Below are 10,695 nucleotides of genomic sequence, written 5' to 3' on the forward strand. Positions count from 1 at the left end.
TTTCTTCTCTCTTGTTTTATTACATTATTATTATTGTTTTATTATTTTTATGATTTTTATGATTTTGATTCCCATTATCATTTTCATTTCATTATTGTTGTTCTATTTATTATTGCCTTATCATCAGGGCTATGGCTTGTTGTTTATTCATGTCATCTAGCTGAGTCTTGTGGAGTTAGCCTGATTGTTAGGTTTTAACAGTGGGGTGCCTCCTTGACAGCCCCTCCCTGTTGAAAAGGGGAAAAAAAAAAGTAGGAAATATCCCAATTCAAACAGCTATAAAGGGCTCTCTGATGTCAGTAAATATGGATATTGACCTGTTTGGGCTATGCACAGCTAAATGCAGAGAAAAAAATGGACAAGCCTGTTTTGCCATGGGCAACCAAAAAGAAAATCTGCAGTTGAATAAGAATCAAATTCAGCTCTTTTCAGCATGAAAATCAAGCCCTTTTATGTGGGCAAAAATTGGAGGTAAAACAGGTGCAAAGTCCATGGGCACCAAAGGGTATTTTCTCAGGGAAACTCCGCTCCAGGAGGGCTAAATCTAGGACTGCTGGGCTGATTTGGGAGAATACCTAAATCCTGACTATAGGTCCCAGCCCCAGAACTCCTGCTTCTGCCCCTACACTAACCCTAGAGCTGGAAACGTTACTCCATCACTGATCATCTCTCTGCATTGGGGAGTAATAGCTAATGCCTTCCTTAGCATGGGATTTCCATGTGAGGGTGTTAAAAACACCTTGCTTGCACCAGGAGTAACATTTGTGCAAAAGCATGCATGCACAACTGCAGATAAAATTGTGCGCTCTGCTAAGCTCACCTAAGTATTTTATTTATTTATTTACTTTAAAACTCTTCTATACTGTCATTAAGTTAGTTCACCATCACAACAGTTTACATAAAGGCACAAAATACAAATATGTAAGCAAAGACAGCCGAATGTTGCAAATAGGCTTAAAATGTCAGCATTACAACTTAACCCTAAATTTTTTGTTACTCACTCCACATTCATACAGTAAATTCAACAAACCCAAAATAAGGCTGTTGCCCTGTTTTCGTGGGAGTTTGGGAGTATTATTATTAAAAGGCTGATGAGCTTTCTCTGTAAGATGTCATTGGCCATTTTAGTCTTGATGCATCTATTTTATTTTATTTTTCTGTATCTTATGATAAGGATTTTATATTTTTTTATACTTCATTTAGAAGTTATTAAGCAAGATGAATTATAAAATTGAATAAATATCAACATTCATCTTACACCTCTGCCATAATAGTGATATTAAGTTTGGCTTTAATATACAGCAGATATTTTCCCCAGACTAATCTGTTCTCATAGTCACATTCCTTCACTTCCAGATTCCAGGATAAATTTCACTTGATTCCACTTGTTTCGTAGGACAAACCCCAATATTCTAGACATGGTTCATTATCATTAACTCAAGATTTGAGAAATATTTTTTTTTCCAAAGCAAAACCAGTAAAACTTCCTTTCCCCCACCTAGAAATCTTGTTCAATTGAACCATGTTTCCAAATAAAACTAAAGAAGGATTTCACAGACTACTTACCCTAAGACATCTAAAACCATTTCTCAACCCCTATGATTTCAGAACTGTCCTACAACTACTTATTTTCTCCACCTTCGATTACTGCAACTCCTTACTAATTGGAATACCTAATTCAACCCTCAAACCACTACAGATACTACAGAACTCTGCTGCCAGACTCCTAACAGAAACAAAAAGAAATGAACACATAACGCCCATATTGACATCACTTCATTGGCTCCCAATTAAAGCACGCATCGAACACAAATCAATGACCATCATTCACAAAATTCTAAACAAGGATCATCAAGGTCTAAATACCTTAAACATAATCCCCCAGAATCCTCCAAGAAACCTACGCTCTAACAACTCAGGATACTTAAACATCCCCCCATCAGAGATGCACATCTGGCAGCAACAAGAGAGAGAGTCTTTTCCGTAGCCTCCCCTAAACTTTGGAACTCCCTACTTAAAGATCTGAGAATCCAGCACAACCTAAAAACGTTCAAAAAAGACCTAAAAACATTAATGTTTCGCAAATGCGACACTGACCTTCTTACGTCCGATCATCCCAACTCACAACTGAACTTTCATCCAAAATCCTCTGAATAATTTCTCTCCAACCAGAACCTACATACCCTCCTTGTCCCACTTACTAATACTTTCTGGACTTGAAATTTTTAACTTCTGTTTAATATCCACCTTGTTATACTTTTTGCACAACTGTTAAGAAAATGTATATTTTGTAAACCGTTACGATGGCTCTACCAAATGACGGTATATAAAACTCAACAAATAAATAAATAAAATCAGCCTGTATCTCCATTCAACATTTAACCCAGTTACTTTTCCAGTATATTTGAATACAATATCCCATAATTTTTTCAGTTTTGTGCATGCCAGAAAGGAATGAGTGAGCGATGCTATACTTATTTTATATTTAATACAATCAACGTTATCCTAGAGCTTCTTTTGAAAACCCTTAGGCACAGTAACTTACATGTGTTCTGTGTAAAATCTTATATTGCGTTTCTCCTAGATCCATATTAGTTGACCCTGGTAGAACAGTAGAAAAAGCCAAGTTTGGCGCCAGTGGGGCAGGAAGAACTGGGAATCGCTCCTGCCTCATTTGGACTGCTGGATGGGCTAAGATGTGGGGGAGGGAGGGTGAGAGGAGATAGGGGGATGGGGGAGGAGATATAAGAGAAACCCAGGGAGGCATCTCTTAAAAAAAGTATTGTTACAGGGCTACGAGAAAATGAAAAATAATGAAAAAAAGTTTTAAAAAGTAAAATGAGCAACGAAACCAAAAGAAAATGTATCAAATCCTCCTGCACATTTCTACTAAACACTTTCCCTGGGATCTCCTTCTTATAGCCCAGCTAAAAGTATGCATGCTAATGCTTTGGAATCCGTCAGTGCTTTTCGCCATATTGAGTAAAGACTAAATTTCAACCAGCCTGATTTATCACAGTAAATGACTATGAACATTGTCCTTATTTGGGAGGGGTTGCTTTAAGCCGGACTCCACAAGCGTAACCGGGATATCAATTTACTTGGCATGTTTGGTCATCTTTAAAGCATTTCCTTTCCCTGAGGTAAAAGAACTGTTGGGCTGTGAAATTTTACTGAGAAAATTCATGCCCCATCAAATCCTGAAAGACAGGTCAATAAAGTATTGTGTATTCATCCCAGCATTTCATAGAACTTCTTTTGGCACCGACTTTATATGGACAGAGCTCTGACAAACAGGACACCTAAAAAAAAAGGAAAAAAGATGTTCGGATATTGCCCTGGGTTTTCTCAAGCTGGCCGTGGAACCGTGGGGAAAAAACACCCCCAGAAAGCAAAGCGAAGGAGATAGTGCAGTCAGGTAAGCTACAATACTACCTGCAAACTCATATTAGCTATGGGCAGTTGCATTGTGCAATAGTCAGTTTAGCTTCTTAATATCTAATTAGCACACAGTCGTTTACTACATAGAGTGTAATTTATTGGAACTTCTCTAACAAGAACGATTGTGCACAACCTGTACCTGTGTATTGAGGACTTAACATTTTAGTTCTAGGCACACTTCTTAAATAAATGTCTTTTCTATTAAAAGTTCTGCTGTATATGATTGTGCATCAAAGCATCAGATTATCTTATCAATTAAGCAAACAATGCAAATATACAGTTTTACAAGACATTGTAATTGGTATAGTAAAAGTATGAAATAAAAAAAAAACAGTAAGCCTTTACCTTATTACAGATTATGGATGTTTCTTGGGATTTCTTAAGAGCAATTGTAGAATGAAAGAAACAACGTGCCTTAGTCACTATTTGACTTTCACAACTGTCCTCTTCTCTTCTGGAATCCAGAGCACATTCGCACTCTCCTATTTGCTGATGTCCTGGATGTCGCCCTTCCAAGTAGACTTTCTATGATCCTATGATATAGCTAAAGTCAGTCTGTGCCTGCAGCTAAGTTAATTTTTAATTCAGGAAATCTGGAAGCACAACATTGAACTTTTCCGAAAACCTGTCAGTTTGGTTAATTAACACCACAAAATACAAGCAGTGAAGCACACAGAAATCTGGCTTCGGAAATGATTTACAACATAGACTTGTAGAAGGGTTTTGTATGATGCTGTGGGGCGTGGAGTGGGGAGGGTTGGTGCAGATGCATCTGAAGGGAATGGAAAGTGGATATGAAGAAGTATAGGCGGAGTATGTGGGATCGAATGTGGGGCGAGCCTGTGTGTGGTGGGGATGTCTATGTGCGTGTGGATGGGTGGGTCTGGGTGGTGGGAGTGTGTGTTTGGTGATGTGGGAGTGTGTTTGTTGGGGTGTTTTTGAATGGGTAAGGGTTGCGTGAATAGGAGGGATTTGTGGAGGAGGTCTGTGCATATTGGTGTTGTGGGTTGTGTTTTTTTGGGAATATGGATGTGTTTATAGGTAACAGAGTTATTGTGAGGCAGTGTGTGGGACGTGTTTGTGGGTGGGGGTTGTATGTGTGTGGGGACTGTGTGAAAGCTTGTTGTGTGTTAGGATTCTGTGCATAGGAGTGTGGGTGTGGGTGTGGGTGTGTATGTATATGAAACTCCGCTCACAAGAGACAGAGGTTTAAGCATCAACCATTTAAGTGAACAGAAGAGAAAGAAAAATAGAACAATGCAGCTATGTAAATTGAGCTGCAAGCCTAGGAAACCCAAAATACCTCTTACTGTGATGGTGCTTAATGACCATTGAATAGATAAGTCACAGATTCAGGTAGGGGATTTGCTTGTCACAGCCCCCTGGACTTCTGCTGGTAATTTTAAAGGAAATATTACTAAAAGATCAGAGGATTCAAACTCCTAAATTTCAGAACTATGCCTGGGAAAGGGATTTATGAGACAAATGTACTGCAAACAGTCCTAGGAAGCAAACATATTTTCACCTTGACTAACAAGGGTATTCAGACATGTGTGCACCGAGATCCCAGACAACGGGGTGGATGGTCAGGCAGGATAGAGGGGTGTCTACATGGTCTCTCTCTGTGGTCCTGCCTGGGTCTTGGCCTTTTGACTGAGAAGTGACCCAAACAGGGTCAGACAACAGATAAAGCAAAAGCCAGGCTGAGAAAAGGTGACTTATCCAGGCTGGGTAACAGTACATGACTGGCCATGAGCTTAACGGAGCTAAAATCACTAAAAGCTGAAACTGTGGAGGGCCAGAACTACTGAATGCTAAAACAGCCATGAGCCTTTTGGAGCTGTAAATCCAAGCCAGGGAACACCTTCATAACGAGGGAGGAGAACTGAAGGATGGCAGCAGGCCTGGAGTCGAGTGGTCCCTTCCCTTGAGTGAAGGGACCTCAGTGGCAGATCTGGAAATCAAGTGGTCCCCCTTGAGCAAGGGGACCCCAGCAGCAGTCTGGGAAATGGAGCCTGGTCCCCCAGGAGGCTATGGACCCCAGCAGCAGCCTGGAAGGCAGAGATGGGTCCCCCAGGAGGGCATGGACCCCAGCGGTAGACCAGGAGGTGGAATCAGATCCCCCACAAGGGTGTGGACCCCAGCGACAGACCAGAAGACAGAGTTGGGTCTCTCAGTAAGCAGGAACGCTATAGGGTGGTATACTGTGGGGGCCAACAACCCCAAATTACCAAATATTAAATGTTCTTGCTACCTTGTAGAAATGTATATAGTTGTGTAGACTGAGACTACTAACAACGAGAATATAAATGTGCTGCTTGACATCCTATTAGTGATGCACATAGACATGCAGAAATGATTATACTTGTAAAGTCTAGTAAACTTGTATATATTTGTTCATACATTTGTACATACTGCCAGCCTTATTCATAGTCCTATTTGTTTTCCTGGGGTGAAGGGAGGGAAATCCCACCCACTAATACCTTCTTCCCCAGGTGGAAGCACCAAGAACGTGAGAACAGACAGTCTGCCCTAGGGGGGGCTCCCACCAGGTCAGCCCCAGACCCAGGAATTCCCCACCAGGTAAACAGTCAAGGGGGCATTACATATATGTAGTGGAACACTTCCCGCCCCAGTTTACTGCTGGACTAAATTTGGTGTGCCACACAGTTTCCAGGGTTATTCTTGCTCTCTTTCCAAACTCATACAGCCACTGGTCTGCCAATGTTCATTCGGCGGGGAGGAGTTATTCACCTCTGGGGCCGAAATGGCCAAACACAACTCAGTCCAAATTCACAAGTACTGGTCAGTGGCTACTCACGGTGGCTGATCTTCTCAGTAAGATGATGCACTCTTGAAATAAAGCATGGAGGCCGATATTGATGTTCAACTGAAAAAAAGTGTAACTTAAAAAGAATGACCCAAGATAGTATTGCAAAAATCATGAATAGCATAGTAAAACTCATAACAAGAATATCAGTGGTAACTTTATGCATGGTGCATCTAGCCACTCGTCTTCCCTCAAATGACCCAGCCTTCACCGTCTCCAACATCCCTACCCCATAGAGGATGGGATGATTGTCCTCAACACCAATTATAAAACAAGGGATAATGCAAAAAAAAAAAACCCAACGTTTTTTTTCCAGAAACAGATGGCTCAAAGCTTCTTTTAACATCACAGATTCCCAGATCTTCTCCTTTGTTATTAACTCTGTGCAAAGTGGAAAGAACCCCAAGAACTCAGCCCATTCCAGATATGAGGATTTGCCCTTCTATCAGGATCTGGTCCTGACCGGATAACAATAGAAACAAGCTCCACACAAACCCTCTCTTTTCCACCACTCTTCAAAACCTCTTTGATTAGTCCACCAATGGAGTATAATGACCCTGATCAGTCCTCTAAAGAAGTAGCAAAGAGGAAAGACCCTTTGCACATGCTCAGAGGAAAATTCATATCCCTGTGGCACAGCCCACAAAAAAGTGAGAATAAAGGTAAGGGGGGTACTCAAAAAATGCACAATCACTAAGATGCTGAAAAAAAAACAAAACAGAACAAAAACAGTTCCAGGGTTACTTACATTATATGTGGGCGGGTTATAAGGGGGGGGGGGGGTGAAGGTGCCGGAATATGTGCTCGGAATAGATGGATGTGGATGTGTTTGGGTATTTTGTGTGCAGGGAGGGATTCTGTGGAGGGGTATTGCGTGGCAGGATTGGGTGTGTAAAGGGCATTGTGGGGTGTGGGCTTTTTGGGAGTATGGCTGTTTGTGTAGGTGGAGGGTATAATTGCATGGGCATGGGGATGTGATTGGGGCAAGTGTGTGTGGGGGTGTGTATGTTCCAGGATGTGTGTGGGGGAGGTATTTTAAATTGAGAAGTTGCATCATGTATTTGTTCTATGGGGGCTGGGGTTACCAACCAGCTCCAGATTTTCAGGACAGGTTGAACCAGTCCTGGGTTTACTCCCCCTGCATGCAGGTACTTGTAGTCTCGCTTTTCTTAGGGAATGCAATAGGGAGATCAGAATAAGTCCCAGCAGGCAATGGGGTAAAACCTAACTTGAAACCTAACTTGAAAATCTGGAGCCAGCCGGCAGCCCTAATTGGGGGGGGGGGGGGGGGGGTAAGTGTGAATGTGTTGGGAACAGGTAAGTGTGTGATGTGTGTGTAGTGTGTCGGGGTGTTCGAATGTTAGAAAGCATTAAAAAAAACAAACCATGGCATTTGTCTAGGCATCACTTCAGACATAAACAGTATTCTTGGGAGAGCAGAAAGGAGAAAGTGATGGAGTGGAGATTGAAACTTCAGAACGGCAGAGGCTGTTTATGCCAGAAACTGTCCTTGATTTTTTATGGCATCTGATGAAGTGGACTCTGTCCTTGAAAGCTCCTGCCACAATAAATGGAGTAGTCTATAAGGTGCCACCTGTTTCTTGTCATTTTTGCTACACCAGACTAACACATGACTATCCCTTTGATAATTTGTTATTACTGCTGATAAGGCAACGATGACAAGATTAATTGTGCAAATGGACTGAGACATTTTGTGGCCAATTTTCTTTTTTTTTTTATTTATAACTTTACCAATACATACAAAGTATTTCGTCATCAGGAAACACCACTATTCAACAGAAAGAAGAAATACAATTATCAATGGCTTATTACTAAATCTTAATACAAATTAACCCAAGGGGGCAGTATATATGAGGAGTACTAGGTAATATGAACCAGGAAAGGGTATTGTCCTGAAATACAGAGCTACCTTATTTAACAAATTTTTGGAGCCCCATGTAATTTAAAAATTAAGTGAAAAATGAATCTAGAAAGGCTCTCAGCTGCTCCAGGTCAAAAGAAAAATAATAATCGCTATCTTTATAAGAACATGCCATACTGGGTCAGACCAAGGGTCCATCAAGCCCAGCATCCTGTTTCCAACAGTGGCCAATCCAGGCCATAAGAACCTGGCAAGTACCCAAAAACTAAGTCTATCCCATGTTACTGTTGCTAGTAATAGCAGTGGCTATTTTCTAAGTCAACTTAATTAATAGCAGGTAATGGACTTCTCCTCCAAGAACTTATCCAATCCTTTTTTAAACACAGCTATACTAACTGCACTAACCACATCCTCTGGCAACAAATTCCAGAGCTTAATTGTACGTTGAGTAAAAAAGAACTTTCTCCGATTAGTTTTAAATGTGCCACATGCTAACTTCATAGAGTGCCCCCTAGTCTTTCTATTATCCGAAAGAGTAAATAACCGATTCACATCTACCCGTTCTAGACCTCTCATGATTTTAAACAAACACCTCTATCATATCCCCCCTCAGCCGTCTCTTCTCCAAGCTGAAAAGTCCTAACCTCTTTAGTCTTTCCTCATAGGGGAGCAGTTCCATTCCCCTTATCATTTTGGTAGCCCTTCTCTGTACCTTCTCCATCGCAATTATATCTTTTTTGAGATGTGGCGACCAGAATTGTACACAGTATTCAAGGTGCGGTTGTTGCGGCTCCGGGTCGGCCCCGGCCGCTCCGCTCACCTCTGCGGGGTTCCGCTCCTTCCCAGCCCTCCCCGGGCCTCCGGGGGCCCGTACCGCCGCGCTCCCGGCATCCCCACGCGGCGCCCGGGCCTGCCTCCGCTTCCTCCGTGCTGCTTCCGCGCCGCCGGAGCAGCCGGCGTCCTGCCGCGGCTGGCTCCGCCCCCTAGGGGCACGCGCGCGTCTCGGCCCGAGATTTAAAGGGCCAGGCGCGGGGAACCTGCCTCCTCCCTCCAGTGACGTCAGACGCGACTGGGCTACTTAAGCCCTGCAGTCCCTCTCCTCAGGGCCTTGCAACGAGGTTCCCAGGTTCGTCCTGCTCCCAGTTGCTGTGTTCCTGCTCGTCGCTTGATCTTCTGGTTCTCGACTTCGGATTGGCTTGTGGTTCTTCCTGGTTCCTGACTTCAGTTTGGCTTCGGTGATTTTCTGGTTCTTGACTCGGACAGGCTGACGACGATCCTCTGGCTCTGGACTCGGACTGGCTGACGACGTTCCTCCGGCACCTGACCCTGGCCTGGTGAGCGACGACTCCGTCGGTAGAGATCTCCTAAGTCCCAGCGGCCGGGTTCCTACGGGCTCCTCCCGGGGGGACACCGGCTTCCAGGGTGAATCTCCTAAGTCCCAGCGGCCGGACTCTTACGAGCTCCTCTCGGGGGAGTACCGGCTTCCAGGGTGAAGATCCTCTTCCACCAGGTCAGCCTCTTCTCCTGGCCCTTGGTCGCATAGGGCCCTTCGTGTCTTCCCCTCAGCTGTCCGCGAGCCCGCCTTCGCCACCTCCCGGTTGGAACCGGTGTCACAACCTCTCTAAGGCATTCCATCTTCTGGTTCCGATCGGCCCAAGGGTCCACGAAGCTAACAGTGGTCTCACCATGGAGCGATACAGAGGCATTATGACATTTTCCGTTTTATTCACCATTCCCTTTCTAATAATTCCCAACATTCTGTTTGCTTTTTTGACTGCCACAGCACACTGAACCGACGATTTCAATGTGTTATCCACTATGACACCTAGATCTCTTTCTTGGGTTGTAGCACCTAATATGGAACCCAACATTGTGTAACTATAGCATGGGTTATTTTTCCCTATATGCATCACCTTGCACTTATCCACATTAAATTTCATCTGCCATTTGGATGCCATATTTTCCAGTCTCACAAGGTCTTCCTGCAATTTATCACAATCTGCTTGTGATTTAACTACTCTGAACAATTTTGTGTCATCTGCAAATTTGATTATCTCACTCATCGTATTTCTTTCCAGATCATTTATAAATATATTGAACAGTAAGGCTCCCAATACAGATCCCTGAGGCACTCCACTGTCTACTCCCTTCCACTGAGAAAATTGTCCATTTAATCCTACTTTCTGTTTCCTGTCTTTTAGCCAGTTTGCAATCCACGAAAGGACATCGCCACCTATCCCATGACTTTTTACTTTTCCTAGAACCCTTTCATGAGGAACTTTGTCAAACGCCTTCTGAAAATCCAAGTATATGTTTATTAACTCCTTCAAAAATCCAAGTACATGTTTATTAACTCCTTCAAAAATCCAAGTACATGTTTATTAACTCCTTCAAAAAAGTGAAGCAGATTTGTGAGGCAAGACTTGCCCTGGGTAAAGCTATGCTGACTTTGTTCCATTAAACCATGTCTTTCTATATGTTCTGTGATTTTGATGTTTAGAACACTTTCCACTATTTTTCCTGGCACTGAAGTCAGGCTAAC

The 10,695-nt window shown here is 43.0% G+C and overlaps 1 protein-coding gene across 6 annotated transcripts in view; it reads right to left on the minus strand.

The window, feature by feature from the left end:
- LOC115079185 (alpha-(1,3)-fucosyltransferase 6-like) overlaps nt 1-4,206 on the minus strand; it is a 96,617-nt gene extending 92,411 nt beyond the window's left edge. For 2 of the 6 annotated variants that reach the window (XR_003853217.1, XR_003853218.1), the window contains exon 1: nt 3,787-4,206. The gene's annotated coding sequence lies outside the window, so the exon portion shown is untranslated. The remainder of the gene's footprint in view (nt 1-3,786) is intronic. The other 4 variants (XM_029582416.1, XM_029582412.1, XM_029582406.1 and 1 more) reach the window with 2 other exon arrangements.
- Nucleotides 4,207-10,695: the final 6,489 nt, after the last annotated feature.

The sequence above is a fragment of the Rhinatrema bivittatum genome, chromosome 17 (assembly GCF_901001135.1).
Source record: "Rhinatrema bivittatum chromosome 17, aRhiBiv1.1, whole genome shotgun sequence".
Classification (NCBI taxonomy): domain Eukaryota; kingdom Metazoa; phylum Chordata; class Amphibia; order Gymnophiona; family Rhinatrematidae; genus Rhinatrema; species Rhinatrema bivittatum.